General features: G+C 43.9%; 1 protein-coding gene across 2 annotated transcripts in view; it reads left to right on the forward strand.

The window, feature by feature from the left end:
* LOC106582389 (NEDD8-conjugating enzyme UBE2F) overlaps positions 1-15,384 on the forward strand; it is an 88,022-nt gene that overhangs the window by 70,575 nt on the left and 2,063 nt on the right. The gene's annotated exons all lie outside the window — the stretch shown is intronic.

Below are 15,384 nucleotides of genomic sequence, written 5' to 3' on the forward strand. Positions count from 1 at the left end.
TTCAGAGTGGACAGGACACCTCCATGGGGGTCATCCCTCTACCTCCCTCTTTCAGAGTGGACAGGACACCTCCATGGGAGTCATCCCTCTACCTCCCTCTTTCAGAGTGGACAGGACACCTCCATGGGGGTCATCCCTCTACCTCCCTCTTTCAGAGTGGACAGGACACCTCCATGGGGGTCATCCCTCTACCTCCCTCTTTCAGAGTGGACAGGACACCTCCATGGGGGTCATCCCTCTACCTCCCTCTTTCAGAGTGGACAGGACACCTCCATGGGGGTCATCCCTCTACCTCCCTCTTTCAGAGTGGACAGGACACCTCCATGGGGGTCATCCCTCTACCTCCCTCTTTCAGAGTGGACAGGACACCTCCATGGGGGTCATCCCTCTACCTCCCTCTTTCAGAGTGGACAGGACACCTCCATGGGAGTCATCCCTCTACCTCCCTCTTTCAGAGTGGACAGGACACCTCCATGGGGGTCATCCCTCTACCTCCCTCTTTCAGAGTGGACAGGACACCTCCATGGGGGTCATCCCTCTACCTCCCTCTTTCAGAGTGGACAGGACACCTCCATGGGGGTCATCCCTCAACCTCCCTCTTTCAGAGTGGACAGGACACCTCCATGGGGGTCATACAGTAGTTCTGTGTGAAAGATGGAACATACCAAAACGGAACAGACTGCTGACCGTTGACCTTAAAACTATGGCGCCTAAAGAAACCGATGATTAGCCAGGCGAGATGTCTGTCTTGACCTTCATACTGTATGTTTTTTAACAAACACAAAATAATATTGGACCTATACGTTGAAATGTCAATGTGGTATACACCTAGCTATAGCAATGCCACAGAAAACAGTTGATTTTAAAGTTGGCCACAGCAAACTAACAGTAACATTTCCAGTGATAAGTCACTCTAGCATGGTCAGCCATTCTGCACCATTAATGATCCCCAGTTCGATGGCTTAGAGAAGCCTTTACACAAGGTTCTCCTGAGGAACCATGAGGAACCCTGTGGTCTTATGACTGCATCCTAATGCAAGTCTATGGATCTCCATCCAGCACAGGACCAGTTTGTCTGACTGTGGATTAATAGCCAATTAGCCAACTGTTTGCATGTCCGATCTGGTTCTCCATGGTTCTACATTACATGGTTCTGCATTACATGGTTCTACGAAGTGGTCATTAACGCCATGTATGTCTGTTTCATGAAGTGGAAATCTGGACGGTGCAGAAGTAGTTATTTTCATTCTGTGAAATCACTATCTGACCTGTGTTATGTCAGACTGTCTGTCTAGTGTTTAACACCTTGGTAGCTGTAGGCCACCTTCAACCCTGACCTGATCTGACCTGAATCGATCCCATCTACCATTGGCCTCCGGAATGTTTTCTCAGTAGCCCTGCTGTGGCGGTAGAGGGGATTAACAGTGATAAAAGTGAGAGATGTGTGCCGTGAGGTCTCCTTTCTCACCACAGATCTCTCTCTCTATCGGCCACCCCCTCCTTTTCATCCTCCCATCCACCTCTTCATCCATCCCTCCCTCCCTTCCACTGCCTATCATGACAGCCTCTGCTGAGATGGTGTTCAGGTGATGTGATTACCGTTACATAACCAGACTGCTGCTCCTGCCTGCAGCAATAGTGGTGTACAGCTTGCCTGGGCCTCTGAGCTGATAGGGTTTACCAGACACGGTAGTGTTCCACTACCCAGGAAGCCCTGTTGCAACACTGATATGATATATGTTGTTTCCTGCCTGTGGTGTACACAGTGGCGTCAGGAGAGAAGAGCAGTATACAGGAGAATCACATTAATGCTGGGCTGTCTGGTCCCATCTGGACAGTGGACATCCAGGTTGGGCTATCAGACTATTTAGGCTGGAGGGGGAGTGAGTGTTTGAGGGTCTCTCACTCTGCAGATGGTCCAAACTGTCCCAAAATAGAGAAGAGTATAGAACATCTCTGGATGACGTGCTCCTCACTAAGTAAAAAGGTCAAGTCACCTGTTATCCCTGCCTGGATAGGGAGGAGAGAAGAGGAGCCATGCAGGCCTGTGTCCTGACGTTACCTTTTTTGGTGTAAGAAATTATGTCACAGGGTCGCTGAATGCCATTGATTGGTCATTTTTGTGTCTGAAAACTTCTAAATGGCCAAACCAAATAATGTCATCTCTCCCATCTGAGTCTAATAAACAAACGTGCCGTATCAATGACAGCTCACTCAATCATCGCCTGGGAGTCTGAAAACTGACATTGATGAGATCTGACAGGAAATTCTGCTCGTCTCTTTCCCTGTATTCTCTACCAGGGGAGGGACAGTATGTCATTTTTACTTATTCCCTGAGGAAAATGGTTTACAAGTCTGCATGATTATGTTGATTCACTTCAGTTTTACTTTTGAAGTCATTTGAGGACATTGCGTTGTAATCTCAATGGCCAGTTAATTAGGTACACCCATCTAGTACTGGGTCGAACCCCCCCTTTGCCTCCAAAACAGCCTGAAATCTTCGTGGCATGGAAATTAGTATCAAGGGACCTAACGTGTGCCAAGAAAACATTCCCCACACCAGTACACCACCACCACCAGCCTGTACCATTGACACCAGGCAGGTTGGGTCCATGGCCTCTTACGCCAAATCCTCACTGCCATCAGCTTGATTCATCGAACCAGGCAATGTTTTTCCACGTCTCAATTGTCCAGTGCCGCTTCTTCTTGTTTTTAGCTGATAGGAGTGGAACCCGGTGTGGTCGTCTGCTGCAATAGCCTATCCGTGATAAGGACCGACGACTTGTGCGTTCTGATATGCCGTTCTGCACATCACTGTTGTACTGCGCCGTTATTTGTCTGTTTGTGGCCCACCTGTTAGCTTGCATGATTACTGCCATTCTGCGAGCTGTTTTTGCCTACAGGACTGCCGATGACTGGATGTTTTTGGTCTGCCGCACCATTCTCTGTAAACCCTAGACACTGTCGTGTGTGAAAAGCCCAGGAGGTCAGCCGTTTCCAAGATACTATCATACAGAACCACGCTCAAAGTCACTTATGTCACTTGTTTTGTCCATTCTTATGTTTAATCTAACTGAATGCCTCAATGCCTGACGTGACTCATAGCTGATTTATGCTTGATCCGGTAATGCTGTCCGGAGGCGCCGCATGGAGGGTGTGATGCAATTGTGGAGCCTCTGGAGGCTTACGGAGGCCAAATCGAGCCCTTTACTACCATGCGCCTCTCAATTTTTGTAGCAATGCGGAGGGCTCCGTGTAGCTCCGCACTGACATGATTGGTTGACGGTAGGTGGGGACGGGAGGTCCTGTATAAACACACACTCACTTTCTTGACAACTTCCTTCACAGCAGCTCTGCAAAGCGCAAGAAGTATGAATGCCCTTACTTCTACAGAGGCCGTTTCACAGTAAATCCTGTACAGACACTGCAGACATCGGATCGACCATGCAGTGTCTTTCACTGTCTGTAGGAGCGAACCATTTTAGTGAATGGAGTGGTGTACCTAATAAACTGTCCGCGGAGTGTACGTCTGAACTGTTCTGAATGTCATCATTCATCTCCATTATTATTATTATTATGATGATGATGATTAGTCGTAGTAAAGCCTAATACTATAACACTTTGTAACACTGCATATGGAGGTGTATCAAAAGGCAATTAGCCAGGGAAGAAAGGCTTGGCCCAATCAGCTTAGCCAAAGCTCCACAATCCACCAGACACCCCTCACATTTATAATGGGTCATATTAATAAGCATAATTACAGGGGGCTGTTTAATACTCTTTGCTGCACTTGGCTCACTGAGTTACTGCCAACATTTTTAGCGGGCTGCAGCGTTATGCAAGAGGGGGAGCCGGGGGTTGGAGGGGGCAGGGGTGGGATGGGGGGTGCAGCAGCGGAATCCCTTGGGGTGTCAGCCTGGAGAGCTCAGAGTGTTCCAAGGTTCCAGTTCTAACTGTTAGTTCTACGTCTCTGTTCTGTCTGCTTAGCTGTGCTGAGGGCTCTTTAACTTAGTGCTGTTTGCTTTGCTCTGCTGCTCTAGTCGGACTAGAAAGCTGTAGCACGTTCCACCCAAGGGGAAGTACAACTATTTGCATTCATTAATTTACCTCTTGAAGAGGTGTTTTGAACACTGGTGTACCTGCCTGCTGGGAGGATGAGCTAATTGGGTAGGATAGGTGACATGGTTCAGTTCACTAAGGAATGACCAGTCAGTCTGTTTCAACTACATGCCTCGTTTGTTTGGTTTCCTACCTAGCGCATTGCTTTCCTATTTCATATCAGTCCCTGTTTCTGTCCTCCCCACGTCCTTGCAGTTTCACGTAACAGACAGACGTCATAATCTCTCTGTAAAACTGTCCCTTCCGGAGGTCAGGTCCCCAGTCATTGTTTGAGGTATTAATGTTTAAAGGGGAATTTATATGGCTTTCACTAAGGACTGAAGAGATTCAGTAGATTATGACTCAAATAGCAGGTTTCCAACCAGCCGTCTGACTGTGATTTTCAGGTGGATTTACAGGAAGTAGAGCCTTCAGGAGGTATTCATACCCCTTGACTTATTCCACATGTTGTTGTGTTACAGCCTGAATTCAAAATTGATTACTTTTTTTTTCTCACCCATATGCACACAATACCCAGTAATGACCAAGTGGAAACATGTTTTTAGAAATGTTTGTTCATTTATTGAAAATTAAATGCAGAAATATCTCATTTCCATAAGTATTCACAACCCTACTTTGTAGAATCACTTTTAGCAGCAATTACAGCTGTGAGTCTTTCTGGGTAAGTTTCTAAGAGCTTTCCACATCTGGATGTAAAACATTTGCCCATTATTATTTTCAAAATTCTTCAAGCTCTGTTAAATTGGTTGTTGTTGTTGATCATTGCTAGACAACCATTTTAAGGTATTGCCATAGATTTTCAAGTAGGGTTGCAAAGGGTCGGAAACTTTCCGGGAAATTTACGTAATTTTTAAGCCTGGAAATTTAGCTTAAATGCATCAAAAAAGGTAGCTTATAACAGTGAACCTTTTTTGTGGGATACACAAGGCAATTCTAGGTATTGTGGCGTATTTTGATTAAACTATCCCCAATTCATTGGAATTGCAACCCTCTGCATGCACAGTGCATTCTTCCATCACATGTGCAGTGCATTCTTTCATCACATGTGCAGTGTACTCTTCCATCACATGTACAGCTGCTTCTCAAGATCTTGCACACTAATAAGATGCTATTGATCCCACACTACTACACTGTCGGAGCCAAGGACTACATGCTTTCTTGTAAGTTTTGATTACAATACTGGGTGGGGTGAATATATTTTATGACATACATTTTTTTTTTTTTAACTAGTAAATAGTAGCCTACAGCAAAGTGTGTTTAAATAATTTCTAACTTAGCAATTTCTGCTAGTTAGTTTTTTGCTACCATGTGGGTTTCAGCTTGCTTGAGCCTGCTAACTGAGTGTTAATTCACCTGTTCCATACATGTTTCATTTTAAAACATTTAAATTAAACAACTCCTTTGTAAGATAGCCGCTTAACTATTTATCTGTACATGGAATTGTATTATTTTTTTCCCCCTATTATTATTATTATTATTATTATTATTATTATTATAGTTTTTTGGGGGGGTTTTTATATATATTTTTTGTTTTTCATTTTTTTATATATATATATATATATATATATATATATATATTTTATTTTTATTTTATTTGTTTTTTTAGTTATTCTTTTTTTTACAGGAAAATGCCACGGGCACTATCTGATGTGTGGAGACATTTCACTGCAGCTAATGTAGAAGGAAAAGCTGTGTACATTTGCAAATACTGTGCCAAATCATATATGAAGAATGCAACAAAGCTGCAGAATCATCTGGCCAAGTGCATAAAGTTCCCTCAGCGCTCACAACAAGCACCTCTGACAAAAGTCCCTCTACTTCTATTTGAGGTGAAAATAATGAATCGGACACCTTATCGATAGCAACAGCTCATGGTCCTCCTGAAATCAGACGTTTTTTTGGCTCCATGGAGGAACGTAGTCAGAGAAATGCTGATGAATGTCTTGCTCGAGCTGTGTATGCAACTGGTTCATCTCTGATGCTCACAGGCAAAGCGTATTGGAAGAGATTTCTGAATGTTCTTCGCCCAGCATACACCCCTCCACTTTGTGGATCTGAGGATCTTTCCCCTGTTGCCTCCATCATCCTCAAAATCCCACCAACATCAGCCGCTTCAGGGCGCAACTGGTCCTTCTTTGGGAACACACACACCAAAGCACACAACAGGCTGACCAATACAAGGGTTGAAAAATTGGTGGCCATTTGGGCAAATTTGAGGCTTTTTGAGCCTGACAATGAGCCATCCTCAACCAGGTTAGAAAATGACAGTGAAGATGAGGCCTCAGAGTCTGATGTTCAAGAGGTGGACATTCTGGAGGTCCCGAGAGAATGACATGGAAGCCTGAGAGGTAGACAAGCAAAGCTTTAGTTTCTTGACTATCATTTTACAGTATGTTGAAAACGTTTTTTGGGAGATGTGATGGATCATTGGGGATCATTCAATATTCCCTTTTTGTTCAGTGAAATCATCCCATGTGAAGAGTCAACTCATTTAATTAAAGTTCAATTCGTAACTAAATTGTTTTTTTATTTCAATTGGAAGGATTTGATCATTTGCAATTATGTCTACTTATGATAAAATGTTTATGTTTCTGTCTCCATATGATATGGTAAATGTATCCAATGCAAAAAAACATCTACATTTAAATTGTATTAATATTAATTTGCATATATTCCCATATTTTCCCATTAATTCCCACGGAAAGATTCCACCTCTGAATATTCCCCAAAATGTGCAACCCTAGATTTAAGTCAAAACTGTAGCTCGGCCACTTAGGAGCATTCACTTGGTAAGCAACTAGTGTAGATTTGGCCTTGTGTTTTAGGTTATTGTCCTGCTGAAAGGTGAGTTAATCTCCCAGTGTCTGGTGGAAAGCAGGCTGAACCAGGTTTTCCTCTAGGATTTTGCCTGTGCTTAGCTCCATTTCTTTATTTATTCAGAACATTCCCCAGTCCTTAACCATTACAAGCATACCCATAACATGATTTAGCCACCACTATGCTTGAAAATATGGAGAGTGGTACTCAGTAATGTGTTGTATTGGATTTGCCCTAAACATAACACTTGTTATGGCACTGACAGAGATGGTCGCTTCGCTTCAGGTCCAATTATTTGTTTTTTTTATGTATTATTTTATGTATTATTTCTTACATTGTTAGCCCAGGAAATCTCAAGTGTTATTACATACAGCCGGGAAGAACTATTGGATATAAAAGTGATGACAACTTACCAACATTACGACCAGGAATACGTCTTTCCCGAAGCGGATCCTTTGTTCGGGCCTCCACCCTGGACATGGGATCTTATCCCAGAGGCCAACCCAAAACAATGAGGTCGCTGCAGGAAAGCCAGACGGAGCGGCCTACTGGTCGGACTCAGAAGGCGAGCACATCAACCACCGCTCCCGAGCATATTACTCGCCAATGTCCAATCTCTAGATAACAAGGTGGATGAAATTAGGGCACGAGTTGCTTTCCAGAGAGACTTCAGCGATTGTAACATTCTCTGTTTCACAGAAAAATGGCTCACTTGGGATATGTTGTCAGAGTCGGTACAGCCATACGGTTTCTTCATGCATCGTGCCGACAGAAACAAACATCTCTCTGGTAAGAAGAAGGGCGGGGGTGTATGCCTTATGGTGTAATCACAATAACATACAGGAACTTAAGTCCTTTTGTTCACCTGACTTAGAATTCCTTACAATCAAATGCGACCGCATTATCTTCCAAGAGAATTCTCTTCGATTATAGTCAAGGCCGTGTATATCCCCCATCCCAAGCAGATACCTTGTCGGCCCTGAAAGAACTTCACTGGACTCTATGTAAACTGGAAACCATACATCCTGAGGCTGCATTTATTGTAGCCGGGGATTTTAACAAAGCTTACCTGAGAACGAGACTTCCTAAATTCTATCAGCATATCAAATGCGCGACACGGGCTGCTAGCATTCTGGATCATTGCTACACTTAACTTTCGCGATGCATACAAAGCCTTCCCCACCCTGCCTTTGGCAAAATGACTCAATTTTGTTGCTCCCAGCCTATAGACAGAAACTAAAACAGGAAAGGTCCGTCCAACGCTGGTCTGACCAATTGGATTCCACGCTTCAGGATGGCGTCGATCACGTGGACTGGGATATGTTCTGGATAGCCTCAGACAACAACATTGATGTATACGCTGACTTAGTGAGCGAGTTTATTAGCAAGTGCATCGGCGATGTCGTACCCACTGTGACTATTATAACATTTCCTAACCAGAAACCGTGGATTGATGGCAACATTCGTGCAAAAATGAAATCGCGAACCGCCGCTTTTAATCATGGCAAGGCGACTGGAAACATGACCGAATACAAACAGTGCAGCTATTCCCTCCGCAAGGCAATCAAACAAGCAAAGCATCAGTATGGAGACAAAGTAGAGTTGCAATTCAATGGCTCAAACACGAGATGTATGTGGCAGAGTCTACAGTCAATCACGGATTACAAAAAGAAAACCAGCCCCGTCGCGGACATCGAAGTCTTGCTCCTAAACAAATTAAACAACTTCTTTGCTCGCTTTGAGGACAATACAGTGCCACTGACACGGCCACTACCAAAGCCTGTGGGCTCTCCTCAATGGCCAATGTGAGTAAAACATGTAAACGTGTTAACCCTCGCAAGGCTGCCGGCCCAGACGGCATCCCTAGCCGCGTCCTCAGAGCATGCGCAGACCAGCTGACTGGTGTGTTTACACACATATTCAATCAATCCCTATCCCACATGCTTCAAGATGGTCACCATTGTTCCTGTTCCCAAGAAAGCTAAGGTAACTGAAATGACTAGCGCACCCCCGTTGCACTCACTTCTGTCATCATGAAGTGCGTTGAGAGACTAGTCAAGGATCATATCACCTCAACCCTACCCGATACCCTCGACCCACTCCAATTTGCTTACCACCCCAATAGGTCCACTGACGATGCAATCGCCATCGCACTGCACACTGCCCTATCCCATCTGGACAAGAGGAATACCTATTTTAGAATGCTGTTCATTGACTACAGCTCAACATTTAATACCATAGTACCCTCCAAACTCGTCATTAAACTTGAGACCCTGGGTCTTGACCCCGCCCTGTGCAAATGGGTCCTGGACCTTCTGACAGGCTGCCCCCAGGGGGTGAAGGGCGGAAACAACATCTCCACCCCGCTGATCCTCAACACTGGGGTCCTACAAGGGTCTGTTCTCAACCCTCTCCTGTACTCCCTGTTCACCCATGACTGCGTGGCCATGCACGCTTCCAACTCAATCATCAAGTTTGCAGACGACACTACAGTAGTATGCTTGATTACCAACAATGACAAGACGGCCTACAGGGAGGAGGTGAAGGCCCTCGGACTGTGGTGTCAGGAAAACAACCTCTCACTCAACAAAACAAAGGAGATGATCGTGGACTTCAGGAGGGAGCACCCCCCCATCCACATTGACGGGACAGTAGTGGAGAGGGTGGAAAGTTAAGTTCCTCGGCGTACACATCACGGACAAACTGAAATGGTCCACCCACACAGACAGCGTAGTGAAGAAGGCGCAACAGCACCTCTTCACCCTCAGGAGGCTGAAGAAATTTGTCCTGTCACCTAAAACGCTCACAAACTTTTACAGATGCACAATCGAGAGCATCCTGTCGGGCTGTATCACCACCTGGTACAAGAACTGCACCACCCTCAACCGCAAGGCTCTCCAGAGGGTAGTGCAGTCTGCACAACGCATCACCGGGGGCAAACTACCTTCCCTCCAGCACACCAACAGCACCCGATGTCACAGGAAGGCCAAAAAGATCATCAAGGACAACAACCACCCGAGCCACTGCCTGTTCACCCCACTATCATCCAGAAGGCGAGGTCAGTACAAGTGCATCAAAGCTGGGACCGAGAGACTGAAAAACAGCTTCTATCTCAAGGCCATCACTGTTAAACAGCCATCACTAACATGGAGAGGCTGCTGTCAACATACAGACTCAAATCTCTGGCCACTTTAATAAATGGACTTAATAAAGTTATCACTAGTCACCTTAAATATGCTGCTTTAATAATGTTTACATATCCTACATTACTCATCTCATATGTATATACTGTTCTATACCATCTACTACATCTTGCCTATGCTTATCATTAGTCACTTTAAATAACGCCACTTTAATGGTTACATATTCTTCATCACTCATCTCATATGTATATACTGCTCTACACCATCTACTGCATCTTGCCTATGCCGCACGGCCATCGCTCATCCCTATATTTATGTACATATTCTTATTCATCCCTTACATTTGTGTGTAAAAGGTAGTTGTTGTGAAATTGTTTGATTACTTGTTAGATATTACTGCATTTTTTTCTCACCTGAGTAGCCTCGTTTCACTGCAAAAATCAAATTAAACCATCTAGTGTTCAATGAAATAACAACACAATGTCAAATACAGGTAGTCTAGTCAAATAATTAACATCCAATCACATTAACCGTTACTCTCTCGCGGGAAACCTTCACTCTTGCGCAGACATTTAGAAACAAAACATGACAATTAGAAAAATAAGCCACGGGAGTTTTTGGAGTGAGAATTAAGACGACTTTTGAGTAGTAACATGTATAAAAGCAACAGACACCATTAATAAGAAGGGGCTAGAAGCATCGTATGGTGAGCTACCGAGTGGCTAGAACAGGCAAGCCCCATACTATTGTGAAGGACTTAATTATTCCTGCAGCCGCAAATATGGCTGGGACAATACTGGGAGAAAAGGCCAAAAAAGTTACTTCATCAAACACTGTTTCACGACACATCAGTGACATGGCAGGAGATGTTTTGAAACAATTACTGCTTTGCATACAAGCCAGTGAATTATATGCCTTACAGCTGGATGAGTCAACAGACGTGGCGGGCCTGGCACAGCTCCTGGTATATGTCCGTTTATGTTTATGGGAGGTCAATTAAGGAAGACCTCCTCTTCTGCAATCCACTGGAAGCCAGAACAACATGAGAGGATACTGGACAGCTTGGTGACATCAAATGGACTTTTGTGGTCAAGATGTGTTGGTATCTGTACTGATGGCGCAAAAGCCATGACAAGGAGACATAGTGGAGTGGTAACGCGCGTGCAAGCAGTTGCTCCCGACGCCACTTGGGTACACTGCAGCATCCACCGAGAGGCTCTTGCTGCCAAGGGAATGCCTGACAGCTTGTAAGACGTTTTGGACTCTACAGTGAAAATGGTTAACTATGTTAAAGGGCTAGGTGTCCCGCTAGCAGGACAACTTCCGGTGAAACTGGAGGGCGCGCAATTCAAATAAATAATCATAAAAATGATGTATATTAAACATTTAGGTACATATAAGTGTCTTATATCGGCTAAAAGCTTAAATTCTTGTTAATCTAACTGCACTGTCCGATTTACAGTAGCTATTACAGCGAAAACATGCCATGCGATTGTTTGAGGACGGCGCCCCACATGAAAATATTTTTCCACCGGCACAGGTTTCATAATACCGATTTTAAATATTCACTTACTTTTTGAAAATCTTCCTCTGATTTGTCATCCAAAGGGTCCCAGCTATAACATGTAGTGTCGTTTTGTTAGATAAAATCTTTCTTTATATCCCAAAAAGTCTGTTTTAGTTGGCCACATCGATTTGAGTAATCCATTCGTTCAACATGTAGAGAAAGTAATCCGGAAAATCTACCCCTAAACTTTGTTTCAACAAGTCAAAATATGTTTGTATTTACTCCTCAGATACCCTAAAATGTAATCAAGCTATAATATTTCTTACGGAAAGAAGTATGTTCAATAGGTGCGTCCTGTCTTCATGGCATGCCCAAACACGTTGTGTCCCTGTACTAAAACTGATATTTCTTAATCGTTTTTGAAGTTACAAGCCTGAAACCTTGAACATAGACTGCTGACACCCTGTGGAAGCCATATGAATTGCATCCAGGGAGCACATTTTCAATATGACCTTATACTTGCCATTCTAAGAGGATGGTCTCTCTCAAAAATAAAAAAAAAATTCTTTGGATTTTCACCTACCATATCTATTGTGTTATATTATCCTACATTATTTTAACATTTCTACAAACTTCAAAGTGTTTTCATTCCAAAGGTACCAATTATATGCATATCCTGGCTTCAGGGCCTGAGCAACAGGCAGTTTACTTTGGGCACGTCATTCAGGCGGAAATTGAGAAAAAAGGGGCCTAGCCCTAAGAAGTTAAAACAAGGCCCCTGAACTCTCGTGTATTTTCTGCATTATTCAATGATGTGTGAAGTGACCATGTAACGCTTTTACAACATACAGAAGTGCGTTGGTTATCGAGGGCAAAACTATTGACACATTTTTTTGAATTGAGAGACGACCTTAAAGTTTTCTTTACTAACCATAACTTTCGCATGTCTGACCTCTTGCATGATGATGAGTTTCTCATACGACTGGCCTATCTGGATTATGTTTTTTCTCGCTTGAATGATCTGAATCTAGGATTACAGGGACTCTCCAACTATATTCAATGTGCGGGACAAAAATTGAGGCTATGATTAAGAAGTTGGAGCTCTTTTCTGTCTGCATTAACAAGGACAACACAAAGGTCTTTCCATCATTGTATGATTTTTTTGTGTGCAAATTAACTCAAGCTTACGGACAATGTCAAATGTGATATAGTGAAGCACCTGAGTGAGTTGGTGCGCAATTACGCAGGTACTTTCTCGAAACGGATGACACAAACAACTGGATTCGTTTTCCCTTTCATGCCCTGCCTCCAGTCCACTTACCAATATCTGAACAAGAGATCCTCATCGAAATTGCAACAAGCGGTTCTGTGAAAATGTAATTTAATCAGAACCACTGCCAGATTTCTGGATAGGGCTGCGCTCAGAGTTTCTTGCCTTGGTAAATCGCACTGTTAAGACACTGGTGCCCTTTGCAACCACGTACCTATGTAAGAGTGGATTCTCAGCCCTCACTAGCATGACAACTAAATACAGGCACAGACTGTGTGTGGAAAATGATGTAAGACTGAGACTCTCTCCAATACAACCCAACATTGCAGAGTTATGGACGTCCTTTCAAGCACACCCTTCTCATTAACCTGTGGTGAGTTATTCACAATTTTTTATGAACAAATAAGGTTTTATATGTAAGATGGCTAAATAAAGAGCAGTATTATTGATTATTATTTGTGCCCTGGTCCTATAAGAGCTCTTTGTCACTTCCCACGAGCCGGGTTGTGACAAAAACTCACACTCATTCTTATGTTTGAGAGTGCGCTGACCTTGGTGCTAGAGGGGCTATGCAGCTGGAGGTTGAATATTTGAATGGGTACGGGACTACAAAAAGTTTGGGAACCACTGCTCTATGGCATCTGAGTTGGGAAGTATGCCTGTATCTTTGTAGTGACTGGGTGTATTGATACACCATCCAAAGTGTAATTAATAACTTCACCATGCTCAAAGGGATATTCAATGTCATTTTTTATTTTCGATCTACCAATAAGTGCCCTTCTTTGCGTGCATTGGAAATTGTCCCTGGTCTTTGTGGTTGAATCTGTGTCTGAAATTCACTGCTCGACTGGGGGACCTTACAGATAATTGTATGTGTGGGGTACAGGAATAAGGTAGTCATTCAAAAATCATGTTTAACACTATCGTTTTACTCCTGAACTTATTTAGGCTTACCATAACAAAGGGGTTGAATACTTATTGACTCAAGATATTTCAGTTTTTCATAATTCCACTTTGACATCATAGGGTATTGTGTGTAGGTAGTGACCAAAAATCTAAATTTAAAATCAGGCCGTAACAACAAAATGTGGATAAAGTCAAGGGGTTTGAATACTTTCTGTAGGCACTATATAAGCTTTTGTGCAATAGCTCCCCTTTGGAGGGGCGGTCTAAGGCCCTACATCGCAGTGCTAGAGGCGTCACTACAGACACCCTGGTTCGATTCCAGGCTGTATCACAACTGGCCGTAATTGGGAGTCCCATAGGATGGCGCACAATTGACCCAGCATTGTCCGGGTTTGGCCGGTGTAGGCCGTCATTGTAAATAAGAATTTGTTCTTAACTGACTTGCTAGTTAAATAAAAGTTACATTTAAAATACATGTTTAAAAAAACAACATTGGACGGAGAGAGAGATCTGCAGTGCTAATCGACTTTCCATGAGGGTAAAGTAAGCTGTAGAGTAGCAGGCCCAGGCTCTTTAGATGGTATACTAGGAACTAAGTCAGCCACACACATTTGTCCTAAAGTAGTCTCCATTTCAAAGCAGTATGTCTTGGTCTTATCTCCTTAAGTTCAATCACATCTATCAAATGTATTTATAAAGCCCTTTTTACATCAAGTTGTCGTCATGGTTGGCATCTTCGTTGTTCTTTGCTGAGAGTCACCTGACCTTTTCCAGCCCTGGCCAAGCCTCCTGAGCATATTCTCTTAAGAACTGAATCCCATCTTGGGAAACATGCATCTGTGAAGCCGAAGCTTAATGGGTAAATAATGCATTGATGTCAATAGGAGGTTTCTGTGCAGATTGGAGGAGGGTTTACTGCTCCCTTCACTTGCCTTGGCTCCTGATACCAGGGCTGTGTAGTCTTTTAGCGGGCACCACCCCCTTCCTACCCCTGTCCAATCGAACCCAAAGCCTGGACCACCAGTGAGAAAAGAAGTAGGCTTTCGTTTTATGTGTTTGTTGCTGTGCTGAGCTTTGCTGTGCTGTGCTGTGCTGTGCTGTGCTGGTGTGGTTTAATATAGCTGGCCATGGAAAAGGGAAAGGGCAGGGGGCAAGCTGACACAGGAGGGACAAACGGAGTATGTCAACCGCTTTGAGTTACTGCCCGTCACCATCCGCTACATACGCTGCCATGACAACCTGTCTCTACTTCTCTCTCTCCCTTTCATCCATCATCAAGCTGCCATGCCAACTTGGCTCCACCTTTGCTCTCCATCCATCATCAAGCTACACCATGGAACACTGTCCCCAGAGGGGTCATGGGAATTGATTTGACTTTATTTAAACCCTGCACACACACAGAGTACACGCACTCTCTCTCTATCATGCACACACAGTCACTCGGACCCAGGCTATAACTCTCTGGCGCTCCATTCTGCTCTCCATTCATGTCCTGTAATGGAGGTACTTCACTGTAGTGTCCGACACCATTCAGAAGGATGCGCCATCTGGGGGAAAAGAGGTGGTCACAGACAGATCAGAGCAAAGGCGGGCCATTCACTGTGTGCCTAAGGACTCGATGT

Source organism: Salmo salar, chromosome 21, assembly GCF_965601325.2.
Source record: "Salmo salar chromosome 21, fSalSal1, whole genome shotgun sequence".
NCBI lineage: Eukaryota > Metazoa > Chordata > Actinopteri > Salmoniformes > Salmonidae > Salmo > Salmo salar.